This window comes from Gopherus flavomarginatus, chromosome 2, assembly GCF_025201925.1.
Source record: "Gopherus flavomarginatus isolate rGopFla2 chromosome 2, rGopFla2.mat.asm, whole genome shotgun sequence".
NCBI lineage: Eukaryota > Metazoa > Chordata > Testudines > Testudinidae > Gopherus > Gopherus flavomarginatus.
In genome coordinates, this window is record NC_066618.1 from 281,635,653 (window position 1) to 281,656,441 (window position 20,789).

Genomic DNA, 20,789 nt, shown 5'->3' on the forward strand with positions numbered 1-20,789 from the left:
ATAAGACTAGTGGTTAAGGGAGCTTGATAGAGATTGAGTAGAAAAAGACTCAGGGAAACGGCAGCAAGGTTTGGGATGGTGCAGACCTTGGCCACTGATTAGACAATTGAATAATGGGTGGGCCCAGGCTCCCCCATTAGCCACTGGGAAAGTGGCATTGTTTGGAGCAGAAGACTGCCTGAGACAATTCGAATGGAGAGACTTTGATACCCAGAAGGTGGAAATCACACAGTGACCTGGCCAGATGGCCAAGCCACGAAAAGGGAGCACCGCAAGCTGTGAAGAGGGAGCATCCTGACTCACAACGAAGAAGCACTGCAACTCCTGGAATGAGAAAGGGGCCGCAGCACAGGGAAAAACAGAAGGGGCATCAGACTGGGCAGAGCAATTCCTCAGCCACAGCCACAAGGGGGTGACCCAATAGTGCGTCGAGAACCTCATCACAAGGTATTATCTTTTATTGGACCAACTTCTGTTAGTGAAAGAGACAAGCTTTCGCGCTTACACGGAGCTCAGCTTCAGGTTATTCCTTGGTAGTTAAATAAATAAAGGATACAACTCATATTACAGGTACATTAACGACACTGTATTTATAGTCTGGGTCTTGTTTTTGGCATGTACAATCATCATTACTTTAGATAAGTAGATTATGAAGTGTATCCTAAATATGTTGTCCTAAAACCTGCCTTTGTCACTGATATCACAGCAACCATGTACAACACTGTGTGGGTGGTTTTTTCCCAGTTTTGCCGGATACTGCAGTGCTCTCTGAGTCTTGCAAGGTGGTAAGAGCTCTTTGTGTAGCTTTGATTCCCTCCCCTCCCTCCACTTTTGCTATCCCTGACATGATCAGGGCCGGCTCCAGGCCCCAGAGCACCAAGCGCGTGCTTGGGGCGGCAGGCTGCGGGGGGCGCTCTGCCGGTTGCTGGGAGGGCGGCAGGTGACTCCGGTGGACCTCCCGCAGGCATCCCTGCGGAGGGCCCGCTGGTCCCGCGGCTCCGGTGGAGCATCCGCAGGCACGCCTGTGGGAGGTCCACTGGAGCCACGGGACCGGCGAGTGGCAGAGCGCCCCCCGCGGCGTGCCGCCATGCTTGGGGCGGCGAAATGGCTAGATCCATCCCAGACATAATCCCACATTATCTCTGATAACCCCCCTCCTAGTCTGTGCCCTGAGACTGCACACACTTCCTCTGCTGAGCAGTCAACACTGAGTCTCTCTCTGGCTGTTCCTTTGAGCTAGTTCAAATCAATACACTGACAAACTTGTTTCCAGGTAGGTCTGTTGCTCTCTAGGTTGGCAACACACTCCATTTTCAGACTCATTTTTAATGCAATTTCCTCCTCTCAACTTTTTTTGTGAAACTTAGGACAATCAGGGCTCTGCAAATTTGCAAATTACTCACCAACCCTGAATGAATTTACAGGGCCGGATCCTCAGCTGTAAGTCGACAAGGTGCCACTGACACGCAGGCTCATAGTGTTTTGGCAGCAAGTTCTGAGCTGGATTTTTTTTTCCAGTGAGTGCTTCTCCAAATCAGCGTGTTCAATATACATTTTAATAAGGAGCCTACTGTGAATGGCTCCCATGTCTCCTTAGCGCTGGATATCCAGGGCAATGCCTCCATTCATGATTTTCGCCCTGCGAATCATTGCATTTTTATGGGCTCTTTATTAAAATGTTGTAAAATGTTTACTGTTTATTGCTGGGAAGCACTGGGGATGTTTACATTGTAAAAGGCACTATCTGGACAGAGCTTGCGGTGCTGATGTTTGCCATGGATTCATTATGTTTGGCCCCATTCCCAGAGTTCACTGGGGCTCCTCACAGGCACAGGGGTTTGCTCCATGGAACAGCTTTCAGAAGTGATGCCTTTCTAACTGCTGGGAGAGGAAGAATGGTCCAGTGATTAGGTTGCTACCCTGGGGGATCTGGGTTCCATTCCCTGCTCTCACACAGACTTCCTGCATGACCTTGGGCAAGTCCCTTAGTCTCTCTATGCCTTGGTTCCCCATCTGTAAAATGGGGGTAATAGCATTGCCTAATCTCACACAGTGCTGAGAGTAAGACTGGGTGACATTTTTCAGCCTTTTTATGGGGATAAATACAGATTCAGCGACACCAAAATCTTTCATACATTCTTGTTAGTTTCACCCAGTTGTTCGTTTGGGGGTGGGGAAGGTGGAGGGTCAACAACCCCCACCCCAAACATTCCAAAATATTAAACATGTTTCATTTGACATTTTCAAAATTAACTGTTTTGATTTTTTTTTAAATGTCCTTTTGGTTCAAAATGTCCTTTGATTTTATTTAAATATAGTTAAAACAGGTAAAAAGGGTCCAAATGGAAACAAAACAGTTAGTTTTGTTGAAAAGAAGAGATTTTTTTAACCTGAAACAATTTTTTCCATCCGTTTGTAATTGCCAACACAGCAAAGAATCCGTTAGTCATCCAGCTGTAGCTCTGAGGACTAATATGTTAAAGATTGTGAAGCACTGAAATACTACAGTAGTGGGGCCATAAGTATTTGGATTGCCATCTGATCAGTGCGGGAGTATATAGATTATACTTTCAGAGGAAGGATGATCTAATGGTTAAAGCATACAACTGGGAGTCAGTAGATACCAAGTGCATTCCCAGTGCCTCTATGTTCTTCCTGCATGACCTAAATGACTTGCTCAGGGTCAAATCAGATGTCTGAAAATAGGCACCTAAATTCACTTGAGGAAAAAATCCCAGAGATCTTTCCATGCACTCTCAGAAATATTTCTAAGAAAAAATTAATACGAATAAAGCCCTTCCAGGATTTTATTGAACCCTCATCACATAGAATCTTCCCATATGTTTCAGCAAATATCTCCCTAGATCAGTGGTTCTTGACCAGGAGTCCAGGGCCCCTTGGGGGGGCCATGAGCAGGTTTCAGGAGGGCCACCAAGCACGGCCAGCATTAGACTTCCTGGGACCCACAGTAGAAAGCCGAAGTCACACTGCATGGGTCTGAAGCCCAGGGCCCTGAGGCCCACCACCTAGGGCTGAAGCTGAAACCTGAGCAATGTAGCTTTGTAAGGATCCCTGTGGCATGGGGCCCCAAGCAATTGCCTAGCTTGCTACCCCTTAACACCAGCCCTGGCATTTATATGCAGAAAACCAGTTGTTGTGGCACAGGTGGGCCATGGAGTTTTTATAGCATGTTGGGAGGGCCTCAGAAAGAAAAAGTTTGAGAATCTCTATCCTAGATCCGTCCATTTCAGCTCGATAACTTGGTGTGATATTACCACTAAAGCACAAATTCCCTTAAAAGTGCTTTTGATGCCTTAAACTGTCATTTTCCTCTGCTTAACATTGCTGATCCCCTACCACGCTCTACTTTGAACTAGCACATCTAACTATAATCACTAGCCATCTTTCTCCTTTTTACTGGTAACATATTTTCCTGTTAATTGCGTATGTTCCATTTTCAAGAACAGCATCCGACTTTTCTTATGTAGCTCAGTAAAAAATATTTCTGTATCCTGGGCAATTTCTGTGATATGTTTATGCCTTGCTGGTTACTGTAAAAATGCAAGAGGTATTATGTACTGCTGAAAATCCGGCTGGCACTTTGCAGTTTTTAACATTGTGCCTTATCTTATAGTTAAAATAAATGTACCAGATACCAGCTTTATTACTCCTATTAGGTGATCTAATGGCTTAATGATCAGAAGCGCTACCAGCAGAATGTTAAAGGGAAAGTACCACTTCTCAGCCCAATCCTGCCCCAGCATTGAGCAACACGTAAAGATTCTTCAGAGCAGCCAAATGTACGAAGCTGAACTAAGGGCTGAATGAAGGCTCATGGGTCAGTTTCTGGCAGAGAGGGTCTAAGAAGTGAGTAGCAGCAACAGGGAAGGGAAAAGAGAGCTCCCACTACATCCACTTTCCACTTCCACTTTTCACTAAAAATCCTACAGCCAGGGGCAGAGGATGCTTCCTAACAGTGGGGGTGAGGGAGAGCATTGTGAGTTTCAAAGCATTGTTTTAAGGAAAAATGAAATGTAAACTACACGTGCCCTGATCCTGTACACACTTGCTTAACCTTCAATTGCCCCCATTGACTTGCCGTACATATTTGGAAGAATGGGGCAGGAGAAACTGTGACAACACTGATTGTCCAAGGCTGCATTCATATTGTCTGGCTGGGCTTTGAACTAACTGCCAACTATGCACAGCTGAGATCCTAGCAGAGAAATACACACCCAGTCCCTTTCCTGTTATGTTCAGTGCATGAGGAAGATGTGGGGAGGGAATGTGGAACAAAGATAAGGCACCCAGTAAGGATATCTTGATTTTAGTCAAGCTTTTGACACAGTCCCACGTGACATTCGTATAAGCAAACTAAGGAAATATGGTCTAGATGAACTTACAGTTGGGAGCAAAACTGGTTGAAAGACCATTCTCAAAGAATAATTATCAATAGTTGGCTATCAAACTTTGGTGATGTAACTAGTAGAGTCCTGCAATGGATCAGTGGTGTGTCTGTTACTAGTCAATATTTTCATAAAAGACTTGGATAATAGAGTGAAGCGTATGCTTATAAAATTTGCATATGATACCAAGCTGGGAGGGGTTGCAAGCACTTCGGAGGACACAATTAGAATTCATAATGACCTTGACAAATTGTAGAATTGACAAGATGAAATTCAGTAAAGACAACTGCAAAGTACTTCACTTAGGAAGGAAAAATCAGATACACAACTTCAAAATGGGGAATAACTTCTAGGCAGTAATGCTGCTGACAGGGATCTGAGGTTGTAGTGCATCACAAACTGAATATGAGCCAACATTGTGAGATTCACAAAAGGCTAATATAATTCAGAGATAATCATTCTATATCAACAGGAGTGTGGTATACTCACTTGTGAGGCTTCAGCTGGAGTATTGTCCAGTTTTGTCACCAGACTTTAAGTAAGAAGAGGACAAATTGGAGACAGTCCAGAGGAGAGCCACAAAAATGATAAAAGGTTTAGAAAATCTGACTATGGGGAAAAGTTAACAAAACCAGGCATGTTTCGTTTTGAGCAAGACGTGAGCAGGGACCTGATAACAGTCTTCAAATATGTTAATGGTTGTTGTAAAAAGGACAGTTACTAACTATTCTCCATGTCCACTGAAGGTAGGACAAGAAGTAATTGGCTTACTCTATGGCAAGGGAGACAAGTTAGATATAAGGAAAAACTTTCTAACTCTAAGGGAAGTTAAGCTTTGGAATAGGCTTCCAAGGGAGGTCGTGACCTCTCCATCATTACAGGTTTTTAAGCATAGGTTGGACAAACACCTGTCATGGATGATCTAGGTTTACTTGGTCATGCCTCAGCACAGAGGGATGGACGAGCTGACATCTTGAGGTCCCTTCCAGACCTACCTTTCTCAGATTCTATGGGAGGGAAAGGGTAGTTATGAACTTCATTAGGAACTGTGCATTCTCAGCAACTCTGAAAATCAGGCCATCATGCAGGGGCTTGATCCAAACCCCATTGAAGTCAATGGAAAGATTCCCATTTGGACTCCTATCAGTGCTATCTTATATAAGTAGCCAGCCAGTCAGGCAGCAGCACAGACAGCTGCAGCAGCACAGGAGCCAGCCAACAGAGCTGTAAACAGGGGAGTTTCAGTGGGAGTTCTGTTGGAGGAGCAGGTTTGTGTAGTGTGTAGTTTGTGGATTGTATTGTTTGTGTGTGTGTGTGGAGGCTGCTAGGGCCAGTGTGCTGGGAGAGCAGCGGAGCCCTGATTAGGGGGCGGGGCTTACCTGATTAGGGGTCCTATATAAGTAGCCAGCCAGTCAGGCAGCAGCACAGACAGCTGCAGCAGCACAGGAGCCAGCCAACAGAGCTGTAAACAGGGGAGTTTCAGTGGGAGTTTCCAGGGGGAGGGTGTGGGGAAGACCAGGACAGAGGAACCGACAAGCAAGTCAAGGGATAGGGTGGTGATCTGGTGCCTGCTGGAGGCTTGTGTTGTGTTGACTACCAGGCGTCGGGTGGGAAGGCCATGACTGATACAGAGGCAGCAGTGAAAGACACAATGAGGATGACTGGATGTGGAAGCTGCAGCATGTACATGATCCTGGAGGGGGTGCCTGAAAAGAGCTTTGTCTGCATAAAGTGCCATCTTATAGAGCTGATGGAAGAGAAGATCCGAGGACTGGAGATGCAGGTGCAAACTCTGGTTGAGTTCAGAAGGGGATTTGAGCAGATGATGGAGCACAGACACGAGGGGGCTGAAGGGATAAGCTCAGATGTGCAGATGGAAGCAGGACCAAAGAATTCAGAGGAGAGACTGCTGGGGGAGGAAAGTGGATGGTGGAAGCATGTGACTAAGAGAACCAGGCAGAGGAAAAGGTGGGCCAGTGAAGGAGAAATAGAACTCAGAAACAGGTTTGCAGAGTTGGAAAATGAAGAAGGGGCACAGCAGGTGGTCGCTGAAGGAGAGAGGGCAAGGAAAAAGAGAAGAGCTGTTAGTCCTACAGGAGGAGGGGAGGAGTCAATGGAGGCAACACCAAATATGAGCCCCAGGAGGATTGCAAGGGGGAATAGGAATCGAGAGCCGGTAGGTGCGGGAGATAGACCGGAGAAGCGCACTGTCACTAGGAAAAGGCAGGTCTACGTGATTGGAGACTCCTTACTGAGAAGAATAGACAGGCCTGTGACTAGAGCTGATCGGGAGAACAGAAGGCTGTGCTGTATGCCGGGTGCTAAGATACAGGATGTGGACCTGAGACTGAAAAGGATACTAGCGGGAGCGGGGAAGAATCCGTTGATTGTCCTTCATGTGGGAACGAATGATACGGCTAGATACTCTCTGGAATGTATCAAGGGAGACTATGCCAGACTGGGGAAGATGCTTAAGGAAATCGAGGCTCAGGTGATCTTCAGTGGGATTCTGCCAGTTCTTAGAGAAGGGCGACAAAGGTGTGACAAGATTATGGCGATCGACAGATGGCTCAGGCAGTGGTGCTATAAGGAGGGCTTTGGGATGTACGGCCATTGGGAAGCATTTACGGACAGAAGACTGTTCTCTCAGGATGGACTTCACCTGAGCAAGGAGGGAAATAGACTTCTAGGATGGAGGCTCGCCGACCTGATTAAGAGAGCTTTAAACTAGAAATTTGGGGGAGATGGTTGGGAGATGTTCGGGAGATCTCCATGCCAGAATTTAACCTTGAGAGGGAAGTAAACAAAGTAAGAGGGGATACAGCCGTGGACAGAAGAATTGGCATAAGGAGGAAGGGTAGTGTAGATAACAGACTAACAGGTGATGTTGGTGGTAGAATGTCTGTGCCTAACAGGGTACAGAATGTGAGTGAAGCCAAACAGCAAAAATTAAGATGTCTGTACACTAATGCGAGGAGCCTAGGGAACAAAATGGAGGAACTAGAGCTACTGGTGCAGGAAGTGAAACCAGATATTATAGGGATAACAGAAATGTGGTGGAATAATAGTCATGACTGGAGTACACGTATCGAAGGCTATGTGCTGTTTAGGAAAGATAGAAATAAAGGCAAAGGTGGTAGAGTAGCATTGTACATCAATGAGGAGGTTAACTGTAAAGAAATAAGAAGTGATGGAATGGACAAGACAGAGTCTGTCTGGGCAAAAATCACACTGGGAAAGAAAGCTACTAGATCCTCCCCAGAGATAGTGCTTGGGGTGTGCTACAGACCGCCAGGATCTGATCTGGATATGGATAGAGACCTCTTTAATGTTTTTAAGGAAGTAAACACTAATGGGAAAAGTATGATAATGGGAGACTTTAACTTCCCAGATATAGACTGGAGTAAAAGTGCTAGCAAGAATAGTAGGGCTCAGATTTTTCTGGATGTGATAGCTGATGGATTCCTTCACTAAGTAGTTGAAGAACCGACAAGAGGGGATGCCATTTTAGATTTGGTTTTGGTGAGCAGTGAGGATCTCATAGAAGAAATGGTTGTAGGGGACAACCTTGGTTTGAGTGATCATGAGCTAATTCAGTTCAAACTAGATGGAAGGATAAACAAAAATAGATCTGGGACTAGGGTTTTTTATTTCAAAAGGGCTAACTTTAAAGAATTAAGGAAATTAGTTAGGGAAGTGGATTGGACTGAAGAACTTGTGGATCTAAATGTGGAAGAGGCCTGGAATTACTTTAAGTCACAGCTGCAGAAACTATCAGAAGCCTGCATCCCAAGAAAGGGGGAAAAAACCATAGGCAGGGGTTGTAGACCAAGCTGGCTGAGCAAGCATCTCAGAGAGGTGATTAAGAAAGCCTACAAGGAGTGGAAGAAGGGTGGGATTAGCAAGGAAAGCTATCTTGGTGAGGTCAGAACATGTAGGGATAAAGTGAGAAAGGCTAAAAGCCAAGTAGAGTTGAACCTTGCAAAGGGAATTAAAACCAATAGTAAAAGGTTCTATAGCCATATAAATAAGAAGAAAGCAAAGAAAGAAGTGGGACCACTACACACTGAGGATGGAAAGGAGGTTAAGGATAACCTAGGCATGGCCCAATATCTAAATAAGTACTTTGCCTCAGTCTTTAATAAGGCTAATGGGGAGCTTAGGGGTAATGGAAGGATGACAAACGGGAATGAGGATATGGAGGTGGATATTACCACATCTGAGGTAGAAGCCATACTTGAACAGCTTAATGGGACAAAATCGGAGGGCCTGGACAATTTTCATCCAAGAATATTAAAGGAACTGGCGCATGAAATTGCAAGCCCGTTAGCGAGAATTTTTAATGAATCGGTAAACTCAGGGGTTGTACCGTACGACTGGAGAATTGCTAACGTAGTTCCTATCTTTAAGAAAGGGAGAAAGAGTGATCCGAGTAACTATAGGCCTGTTAGTTTGACATCTGTAGTATGTAAGGTCTTGGAAAAAATTTTGAAGGAGAAAATAGTTAAGGACATTGAAGTCAATGGTAGTTGGGACAAATTACAACATGGTTTTACTAAAGGTAGATCGTGCCAAACCAACCTGATCTCCTTCTTTGAGAAGGTGACAGACTATTTAGACAAAGGAAATGCGGTAGACCTAATTTACCTCGATTTCAGTAAGGCATTTGACAGGGTTCCGCATGCGGAATTATTAGTCAAATTGGAAAAGATGGGGATCAATATGAGAATTGAAAGGTGGATAAGGAACTGGTTAAAGGGGAGACTACAACGGGTCGTACTGAAGGGTGAACTGTCAGGCTGGAAGGAGGTTACTAGTGGAGTTCCTCAAGGATCGGTTCTGGGACCGATCTTATTTAACCTTTTTATTACTGACCTTGGCACAAAAAGCAGGAATGTGCTAATAAAGTTCACAGATGACACAAAGCTGGAGGGTATTGCTAACACGGAGAAGGACCGGGATATCATACAGGAAGATCTGGACGACCTTGTAAACTGGAGTAATAGTAATAGGATGAAATTTAATAGTGAAAAGTGCAAGGTCATGCACTTAGAGATTAATAATAAGAACTTTAGATATAGATTGGGGATGCATCAGTTGGAAACAAAAGTGGAGGAGAAGGACCTTGGGTTATTGGTAGATCACAGGATGACTATGAGCCGCCAATGTGATATGGCCATTAAAAAAGTTAATGCGGTTTTAGGATGCATCAGGCGAGGTATTTCCAGCAAAGATAAGGGGGTGTTAGTACCGTTATATAAGGCGCTGGTGAGACCCCACCTGGAATATTGTGTGCAGTTCTGGTCTCCCATGTTTAAGAAGGATGAATTCAAACTGGAACAGGTTCAGAGACGGGCTACTAGGATGATCCAAGGAATGGAAAACCTGTCATATGAAAGGAGACTCAAAGAGCTTGGCTTGTTTAGTCTAGCCAAAAGAAGGCTGAGGGGGGATATGCTTCCTCTTTATAAATATATCAGAGGGATTAATATTAGGGAAGGAGAAGAATTATTTAAGCTTAGTATCAATGTAGATACAAGAACGAATGGGTATAAACTGGACACTAGGAAGTTTAGACTTGAAATTAGACGAAGGTTTCTAACCATTAGAGGAGTGAAGTTCTGGAACAGCCTTCCAAGGGGAGTAGTGGGGGCAAAAGACATATCTGGCTTATCAAGATTAAGCTTGATAAGTTTATGGAAGGGATGGTATGATGGGAGAGCCAAATTTTGGCAACTGATCTTTGATTATCGCCAGATAAGTATGCCCAGTGGTTGGTGATGGGATTTTGGATGGGATGGGATCTGAGATACTGCAGAGAATTCTTTTCTGAGTGCTGGCTGGTGAGTCTTGCCCACATGCTCAGGGTTTAGCTGATCGCCATATTTGGAGTCAGGAAGGAATTTTCCTCCGGGGCAGATTGGCAGAGGCCCTGGAGGTTTTTCGCCTTCCCCTGCAGCGTGGGGCATGGGTCACTTGCTGGTGGATTCTCTGCAGCTTGAGGTCTTCAAATCACAATTTGAAGACTTCAGTAACTCAGGCATAGGTTAGGGGTTTGTTATAGAAGTGGATGGGTAGGGTTCTGTGGCCTGCTTTGTGCAGGGGGTCAGACTAGATGATCACATTGGTCCCTTCTGACCCTAGAATCTATGAATCTATGAATCTATCAGCCTAAAGCTGACATAAATGGCTAATTTTAGGCAGCCATTTGGCCCATAGCAGGGGTCGGCAATCTTTCAGAAGTAGTGTGCCCAGTTTTCATTTATTCACTGTAATTTAAGGTTTTGTGTGACAGTAATACATTTTAAAGTTTTTAGGTCTCTTTCTATAAGTCTATAATATATAACTAAACTATTGTATGTAAAGTAAATAAGGTTTTTTAAATGTTTAAGAAGTTTCATTTAAAATTAAATTAAAATGCAGAGCCCCCCAGACCCGGGCAGTGTGAGTGACACTGAAAATCAGCTCACGTGCCATAGGTTGCCTATCCCTGGCCTATAGCCTTGGTTAGGAAGAATAATCAGACTTCCAGTGACTGGCTGGGACTCTGGCTAAATGGTTTTGGTGCTGAAATTCAAGGGATTCCTATGCTGCAAGATTTTTAATGTCACTTCACTCACATTTGTAGGTAAGATTTCAGGCTTTTTGTGGTTGTTCAGCCCAGCTGCAGTCATACTGCACTCTTTCATTCTGTTTAACTTTTATTTCATATTTTCTCTCTTCAGTTTCCTGAAATCACTTTTGAATTATCTAAAAAAACCTCCCAAGTTGGATTTAATGACCATTAGTGAGGATGAGCGTTGGGTGTCTTGGAAACAGGGATCAGGAACTCTGACTTCACAGGTGGGGGAATCGGGATAAAGGTAACAGACAGAATACTTGGGCCTACAGCAAGGGGACTGCAAGACCCCTGCCTTGTAACTGCTGCAGGGACAAGAGCAGTAGTCAGCAAGCCACGGAAGGAATCATACGACATGTTGGGTACTAGACTAGCTTGCGTAGTACTATTAGCTATCATTACGCATTACTAAAATCAAGATTATATAGATGTAGGCTTTGAACCGGACCAGAGTCTAGATAAACCCTGCCAAAATGTCTAATTGCTATTCATCCAGAAAAAAGTCCCCTGGCAGTATGTAACCTAAAGTGATGTGTTAGAGGCTCCTCAGAGATCGTGAATGGTGGGAATGCAGGCCACTGCCCTCCTGATCTCCAAAGTGCCAGGCAGGAACAGACAAAATCTCCCCAAGCACCAGTGACTCTGGTGGTGTTAGCAGGGAAGCATCATCCATTGTCCCAGTGTGGAGGATGATCAACAGGTTCCATGGGGACAGCAACTGTCACATTTAGTGGATGAACAGAAATAGCTATGAAGATGAAGCAGAATAAGCAAGAGAAGAAAGAAAATCTTTTTAGGGTAAACCTGCTGATTGCAGGGGTAGGGCACAAAAACATAAAAGAGACACAGTACCTATGGGAAAAAAGCTCTTCCCTAAGGCTTGCTGGAAAATACAGCCCAGTCACACAGCACCTGAGAGCAGACAGAGCATCTCACTGCTGGGGGTTCAACACACCAAACCAATAAGCAGCATTGTTCATGACAGTCACACCCAAGCTCTTCTCTACCCCTTAAGCAGAGCAACCTCAAAGGTCACCCCTCAGATTGTGCTCCCTTCTTCATTACTACTCAGGAAAAACAAAAAGCAACTGCTACAAAACAGTGCACTCTACCATTTTCATGCTCAGAAATAAACACTGCAGCATTTTAATACAATTAGTAAGACTAGACTTTTACAACCACACTACACCAATCACCCAGAACAAAAAGAATCTCTGAAAGGATAGTCTTAACCAGCACCCTGCCAGTCACAGACCATTCCGGCACATTGTCCTCTAACTGGTGGGTGCTACAATTTGGCCTTCACAAGAGAGAGCACTACGAGAAGCCCAACATAAGCAGAACCTGGCTCTCAACTCTGCCCTCCAAGGACCCCTTCCCTAGGCTGCCAATCAAAGCAAAGCTGCTCAAAGTAGCCATCCCCTTTCATTTGCATAAACTGAAGACACAGACAGGCCACTCCACCAATCTTCTCCCCGCTCCGTCCTCCGCAATGCCTAAAACAATAATCCTGTAGCTGGCCAAGCCAAGAGCTCTTTAGAAATGACAGCCTATGCAGTTTTGGACACCCACATCATGTTTCTTTGGCACCAGTAATCATAATGGAGGAAGTCAGCAGTGGGGAGCCAGGCTCTCCAACGAGTGGTATTTCCTGAACCTCAAGGCCAGTATCACCATTCTCCAGGGAGCAGGAACTCCCAAGTTTTCTGGAAACTATTCCAGAAACTTTAACTGAAAAAACAAGTATTTATAGCCAGACTTTCCTTTGAAGCAAACCAGAGTCTAGATCAGGGGCAGGGAACCTACAGTCTTTAGGCTGCATCTAGTCTGCTCATAGACTCTAGGACTGGAAGGGACCTCGAGAGATCATACAGTCCAGTCCCCTGCCCTCATGGCAGGACCAAATACTGTCTAGACCATCCCTAAAAGACATTTATCTAAACTACTCTTAAATATCTCCAGAGATGGAGATTCCACAACTTCCCTAGGCAATCTATTCCAGTGTTTAACTACCCTGACAGTTAGGAACTTTTTCCTAATGTTCAGCCTAAATCTCCCTTGCTGCAGTTTAAGCCCATTGCTTCTTGTTCTATCATTGGAGGCTAAGGTGAACAAGTTTTCTCCCTCCTCCTGATGACACCCTTTTAGATAACTGAAAACTGCTATCATGTCCCCTCTCAGTCTTCTCTTTTCCAAATTAAACAAACCCAATTCCTTCAGCCTTCCTTCATAGGTCATGTTCTCAAGACCTTTAATCATTCTTGTTGCTCTTCTCTGGACCTTCTCCAATTTCTCCACATCTCTCTTGAAATGCAGTGCCCAGAACTGGACACAATACTCCAGTTGAGGCCTAACCAGTGCAGAGTAAAGCGGAAGAATGACTTCTCGTGTCTTGTTTACAACACACCTGTTAATGCATCCCAGAATCACGTTTGCTTTTTTTGCAACAGTATCACACTGTTGACTCATATTAAGCTTGTGGTCCACTATGACCCCTAGATCTCTTTCTGCCATACTCCTTCCTAGACAGTATCTTCCCATTCTGTATGTGTGAAACTGATTGTTCCTTCCTAAGTGGAGCACTTTGCATTTATCTTTATTGAACTTTATCCTGTTTACCTCAGATCATTTCTCCAATTTGTCCAGATCATTTTGAATTTTGACTCTGTCCTCCAAAGCAGTTGCAATCCCTCCCAATTTGGTATCATCTGCAAACTTAACAAGCGTACTTTCTATGCCAACATCTAAATCGTTGATGAAGATATTGAACAGAGCTGGTCCCAAAACAGACCCCTGCAGAACCCCACTTGTTATACCTTTCCAGCAGGATTGGGAGCCATTAATAACTACTTTCTGAGTACGGTTATCCAGCCAGTTATGCACCCACCTTATAGTAGCCCCATCTAAATTGTACTTTCCTAGTTTATCTATAAAAATATCATGTGAGACCGTATCAAATGCCTTACTAAAGTCTAGGTATATCACATCCACTGCTTCTCCCTTTTCCACAAGGCTCGTTATCTTATCAAAGAATGCTATCAGATTAGTTTGACACGATTTGTTCTTCACAAATCCATGCTGGCTATTCCCTATCACCTTACCACCTTCCAAGTGTTTGCAGATGATTTCTTTAATTACTTGCTCCATTATCTTTCCTGGCACAGAAGTTAAACTAACTGGTCTGTAGTTTCCTGGGTTGTTTTTATTTCCCTTTTTATAGATGGGCACTATATTTGCCCTTTTCCAGTCTTCTGGAATCTCCCCCGTCTCCCATGATTTCCCAAAGATAACAGCTAGAGACTCAGATACCTCCTCTATTAACTCCTTGAGTATTCTAGGATGCATTTCATCAGGCCCTGGTGACTTGCAGGCATCTAACTTTTCTAAGTGATTTTTTACTTGCTCTTTTTTTATTTTATCTTCTAAACCTACCCTCTTCCCATAAGCATTCACTACATTAGACATTCCTTCAGACTTCTCAGTGAAGACCGAAACAAAGAAGTCATTAAGCATCTCTGCCATTTCCAAGTCTCTCGTTACTGTTTCCCCCTCCTCACTGAGCAGTGGGCCTACCCTGTCCTTGGCCTTCCTCTTGCTTCTAATGTATTGATAAAAAGTCTTCTTGTTTCCCTTTATTCCCATAGCTAGTTTGAGCTCATTTTGTGCCTTTGCCTTTCTAATCTTGCCTCTGAATTCCTGTGTTATTTGCCTATATTCGTCCTTTGTAATCTGACCTACTTTCCATTTTTTATATGTCGCCTTTTTATTTTGTAGGTCACACAAGATCTCGTGGTTAAGCCATGGTGGTCTTTTGCCACATTTTCTATCTTTCCTAACCATCGGAATAGCTTGCTTTTGGGCCCTTAATAGCGTCCCTTTGAAAAACTGCCAACTCTCCTCAGTTGTTTTTCCCCTCAGTCTTGATTCCCATGGGACCTTACCTATCAGCTCCCTGAGCTTACCAAAATCCGCCTTCCTGAAATCCATTGTCTCTATTTTGCCGTACTCCCTTCTACCCTTCCTTAGAATTGCAAACTCTATGATTTCATGATCACTTTCACCCAAGCTTCCTTCTACTTTCAAATTCTCAACAAGTTCCTCCCTATTTGTTAAAATGAAGTCTAGAACAGCTTCCTCCCTAGTAGCTTTTTCAACTTTCTGAAATAAAAAGTTGTCTGAAATGCAGTCCAGGAACTTATTGGATAGTCTGTGCCCCGTGGTGTTATTTTCCCAACATATATCTGGATAGTTGAAGTCCCCCATCACCACCAAATCTTGGGCTTTGGATGATTTTGTTAGTTGTTTGAAAAAAGCCTCATCCACCTCTTCCACCTGATTAGGTGGCCTGTAGTAGACTCCCAGCATAACATCACCCGTGTTTTTTACCCCTTTTAGCCTAACCCAGAGACTCTCAACACTTCCATCTCCTATGTCCATCTCCACCTCAGTCCATGTGTGTACATTTTTAATATATAAGGCAACACCTCCTCCCTTTTCCCCCTGTCTATCCTTCCTGAGCAAACTATACCCATCCACACCAACATTCCAGTCGTGTGTATTATCCCACCAAGTTTCAGTAATGCCAACAGTGTCATAGTTGTATTTATTTATTAGCACTTCCAGTTCTTCTTGCTTATTACCCAGACTTCTTGTATTTGTATATAGGCATCTAAGATACTGGTTTGATCCTGCCTCCCAGCTTTGCCCTGACCCTCCTTTCTCTCTGCCATTATAGCCCACGCTCCCTCCTGTTTCCGACCCATCTCCCAGGTCTTGTTCCCCACTTACCTGTGGGGTTTGCTCACCTGTCCCCGTCAAACCTAGTTTAAAGCCCTCCTTACTAGGTTAGCCAGTCTGTGTGCAAATAAGGCCTTTCCCCTCCTCGAAAGGTGAACGCCATCTCCGCCTAGCAGTCCTTCCTCGAATAGCATCCCATGGTCGAGGAAGCCAAAGCCCTCCTGGCGACACCATCTTCGCAGCCAGGCATTCACCTCCACGATGCATCTGTCTCTGCCCGGGCCCCTACCTTCGACAGGAAGAATCGAAGAGAATACCACCTGCGCGCCAAACTCCTTCACCCGTACTCCCAGAGCCCTGTAGTCTCTCTTGATCTGCTCAGTGTCACACCTCACAGTATCATTTGTGCCCACATGGATGAGTAGCATGGGGTAGTAGTCAGAAGGCCAGATAACCCTCGACAATGCCTCTGTAACATCTCGGATACAGGCCCCTGACAGGCAGCATACCTCCCGGGATGAACGGTCAGGGCGACAGATGAGTGTCTCCGTCCCCCTCAGCAGAGAGTCTCCAACCACCACTACCCTACGTTTCTTATTATCAGTGGTGGCAGCAGACCTCCCAGCCTTAGGGGTACGAGGCTTCCCCTCCTTAACTGTTGGGGGTGATTCCTTCTCTCCTGTATCAAGAAGAGCATAATGGTTATCTATTACCACAGCAGGAGGGTTTGCAGCAGGGGTGGAGCACTGCCTCCTGCCAGAAGTAACCAGCTGCCAGTGTCCACCCTGAGCCATGTCCTCCTCCACTGGTGTGTCAGTAGTCCTGTGAACTGGGACAGCTATGTCAGCTGTCTCCACATGGATACTGTCCAGGAATTGCTCATGAATACGGACGTTCCTCAGCCTAGCTACCTCCTCCTGTAGCTCTCCCACTGCTGCCTGAGAGATTCCACCAGTAGGCACCTTTCACACTGGATGCCACCCCCAGCCTGGATATCAGTAAGCAGAAATTGCAAGTTACAGTCTTTGTTAACCCACACCAGAATCTGGTTAAAAGCATCCATGCTTTGGTGCTCTGTCTGGCTACAGGCACAGATGAAGGAGACAGAAGCAGTGCTGTCACAGGTGTTGCAGGTCCTCCTAACCATTGTAAGCCTCCCTCTGTCAAACTCTCTCAAATTCCCATCTTCAGCTCCCTGTCCGCTCTGTTCTGCTTTAAACAGAAAGGTTTTGGATGTGGCCTGGTTTATAGGTTCAGGGGGACCAATGGGTCACAGATGAGACCGACAAGGGACCCCCACTCCCTTCCTACTCCCCTTCCACACTCCCTTGCGAAACTCCCTGTTAGCAGCTCCTCTTCGCTAAGCTCCCTGGTGGCTTGTGCGCAGCTTTATAAAGCCCTGGCCTGAGTGAATGCCCCGCCCACTGATTAAGGCTCAGCCAATTACCAGAGGCTTCTAGCTTTCAAACCTTCCTTGGTAGGTCAGCCTCCAACTGCCAGCTACAGCACAGGGTCCTTCAAACAAACAAACCACCACAACAACCAAACATACTGACAAACACAAGCTCAGCACACAGCAAGTAACCCCCAAACACAAACACACACTGTTTTGTTTCTTCCAGCCTGCAGCAAGTCTCCATACTGGGGGCCAAAATCCCATAGCCTTGGTCCACCCTGCACCCATGCAGGGCTAGAGTCTCAAGCACTGGCTCACCAGCATGTCCCTGCAGCCCCTAGACAGAGGAATGATCAGGGAAGCTCCCTCCCACACCTCTTACCATTATCAATAGTTTGCTGTCAAACTTTGGTGATGTAACTAGTGGAGTCCTGCAATGGATCAGTTGTGGGTCTGTTACTAGTCAATACCATTTTTCATAAATGACTTGGATAGTAGAGTGAAGAGTGTGCTTATAAAATTTTCACATTATACTAAGCTGTGAAGCATTGCAAGCACTAACTGGAGCCCCCTCCTGCATCACAAACCCCTCATCCCCAGCCCCACCCCAGAGCCCACACCTCCAGCTGGGGCCCTCAGATCATCCCACACCCCAACCTCCTGCCCCAGCCCGAAGCCACCTTCCCGCTCCCAGAACACCTCATTTCTGGCCTCACTCAAGAGCCTAGGGGAGGCCCCAAGCCTCCTCCCTCCCCCTGCCCTTGCCGGGCTGTGTGTGGCTCCCGATTGATCTTTTCTGTGGGTCACTGGCCCCTGACAGAAAAAAGGTTCCCAAACCCATGTCTAGATAAACCCTGTCAAAATGTCTAATCGCTATTCAACTGGAAAAAACTCACTTGATTGTGTGTAACCTCGAGTTGTAATGTTTTCTAGGTTCCTCACAGAGTGTGAATGGTGGGAATACTGGCCACTGTCCTCCTGATATCCAAAATGTTAGGCGGGAACATATAAAATCTTCCCAAGCATCAGTGGCTCTGGTGGGGTTAGCAGGGAAGCATCATCCATTCATCCCAGTGCGCAGAACAATCAATAGGTGTCATGGGGTCAAACTTAGTGGTGGAACAGAAATAGCTGTGAAGATGAAGCATAACAAGCAAAAGAAGAAAAAACTTTTTATAGTAAACATGCTAACTGTACAGGTTGGGAACAAAGATGTAACAGACACACAGTACATGCAAATAAAGCCATTCTTTAAAGCCTGCTGAAAAGTACAGACCAGTTACAAGACAATTGAAAACAGACTAAGCACGTAACTGCTGAAGGCCCAGCACACCAACCCCACAATGAGCACAGCTCTAAAGCTTCTTTTCATACCCCACAAAATAAGTTAAAGGTAACAACTCAGACTGTGTTTCGTTCGCCTGCTCTTCATGAAAAGAAAGTTCCCATTATACGGAAATAAAACGCTTATGTTGCAAAAAGTTTTCCTTCCCCTCCTCCTCCCAACCCAATATTTCACAATTTCTTCAATTTTTTCATATTTATCGTGATTCCATGCTGGTTTGAAAGTTTGGAAAATAAACACTGAAAAATTCCCAGAATTTCTTTTTCACAAGTAAAAACGGGAAACACAGACCACTACTTCAAAGCAGGGTTATAGAGCCATAGGCTTTCCTTTGAACCGGACCAGAGTCCAGATAATCCCCCTTACAATTTCTAAGGGCTAGTAACCTGGATGAAAGTCGCTCAGCAGCGTTTAACCCAGAGCTGGGAAAATGTTCTAGCCTTCTCAAAGAGCAAGAATGGTGGGAATCCTGGCTACTATCCTGCCCATCTCAGCTTTGCCATGTGGGAAGAGACAAAAAATTCCCAAGCAACAGTAGCTCCAGTGGTGTTAGTAGGGAAGCATCATTCATTGCTTCCAGCGTGGAGGACAATTGGCAGGTGTCATGGGGAGAAGCATTGTCAGACTCAGTGAAGGAAGGAGAAATAGCTATTCAGATGAAGAAAAACAAGCAAAAGAGAAAATACAACCTTTTTATGGAAAACCTCCTGATTGCAGAAACGAGGAGCAAGGACATCATGGAGACACAGTAATGTGCACAAAGAAAGCCCTTCTCTGAAAGCCTGCTGATAGATACCACCCAGTCACACAACATCTGAAAGCAGATGGAGCATTTCACTGCTGAGAACTCAGCACACCAAAGCCACAAGGAGCACAACTACCAGGGGAGGAAACACCCAAACTTTTCTTCACACCCAACAGAACAAGTTCAAAGCTAACCACTCAGACTGTGTTCCTTTCCCCTGCTCTTCTTAGGAAGAGCAAGACACTCTTCCACAGCAGAAAGCAGCTGCCCCAAAACAGCACTCTCAGCCATTATCATGCTCAGAAAGAAACACTACAGTTCTTCATCGTAGCTAGCGAAACCAAGCTTTTGCAACCACCCTTCTCCAGTCACCAACTAAAGAAATGATCCCTGAAAGCATAGCCTTAACCAACACCCACCTGGACAGTCACAGACCATTCCGGCGCATTGTCCTCTAACTGGTGGGTGCTACAATTTGGCCTTCCCGAGAGAGAGAGCACTACGAGAAGCCCCACGTGAACAGATCCTGGCTCTCAACTCTGCCCTCCAGGACCCCCTTCCCTAGGCTGCCTATCAAAGCAAAGATGCTCAAAGTAGCCATCCCCTTTCATTTGCATAACCTGAAGACACAGACAGGCCACTCAACCAATCTTCTCCCCGCTCCCTTCTCGGCAATGCCTAAGACAACAGTCCTCTAGCTGGCCAAGCCAAGAGCTCTCTAGAAACCACAGCCTATGCAGTTTTGGACACCCAGAGCACCTTTCTTGGGCACCAGAGACCAAACTGGAGAAAGTCAGCGGTGAGGAGCCGGGCTCTGCAACGAGGGGTGTTTCCTGAACCCCAGGGCCAGTCTTACCATTCTCCAGGGAGCGCGAGCATTGACATGATAGTTTATCAAACCACTCAATAGTTTTTTCAGGTCCTTATTTTTGCTAAGCACTAACACTTTCTGCAATCGTGTCTTGAAGTTCTGAGACTGAAGGAGTCTCGCAGTGTAAAACACAGAACACCCACATAGGGTGGAGATTGGAAAAATCAAATCACGTTAATATCACGGTATGATTGGCCCACAAGGAGACGCTGCCCGCCTATTTCTTTGCGTCCTTGTCATAAACAGATAAGTAAGAGTTTATTGAACAGAAGTACTTCATCTCTCTTTTGCCTGTAAAGGGTTAAGTTCAGAGAGCCTGGCTGTCACCTGACCAGAGAACCAATCAGGGGACAGGATACTTTCAAATCTTGAAGGAGGGAAGTTTTTGTGTGTGCTGTTAGATTTTGGTGGTTGTTCACTCTGGGGGCTCAGAGGGACCAGACGTGCAACCAGGTTTCTCTCCAATCTCCCTGATACAGGCTCTTATAGGTTCAAAATAGTAAGTACTAGGTAGATAAAGCGAGTTAGGCTTATGTTTGGTTTTTTTATTTGCAAATGTGTATTTGGCTGGAAGGAGTTTAAATGTGTATTTGGTTGGGAGGAGTTCAAATGTGTATTTGCCTGGAAGGAGTCAAATTTGCATTTTGCTAAAAGGATTTTAAGTTGTACT

At 45.2% G+C, this 20,789-nt stretch overlaps 1 non-coding gene across 1 annotated transcript; it reads right to left on the reverse strand.

Moving 5' to 3' along the window:
- Nucleotides 1-19,440: 19,440 nt before the first annotated feature.
- Nucleotides 19,441-19,654, reverse strand: LOC127046113 (small nucleolar RNA U3). The gene has a single exon (XR_007772970.1). It is a non-coding gene; the product is annotated as a small nucleolar RNA U3 (small nucleolar RNA).
- Between the last annotated feature and the right edge of the window lie 1,135 nt (nucleotides 19,655-20,789).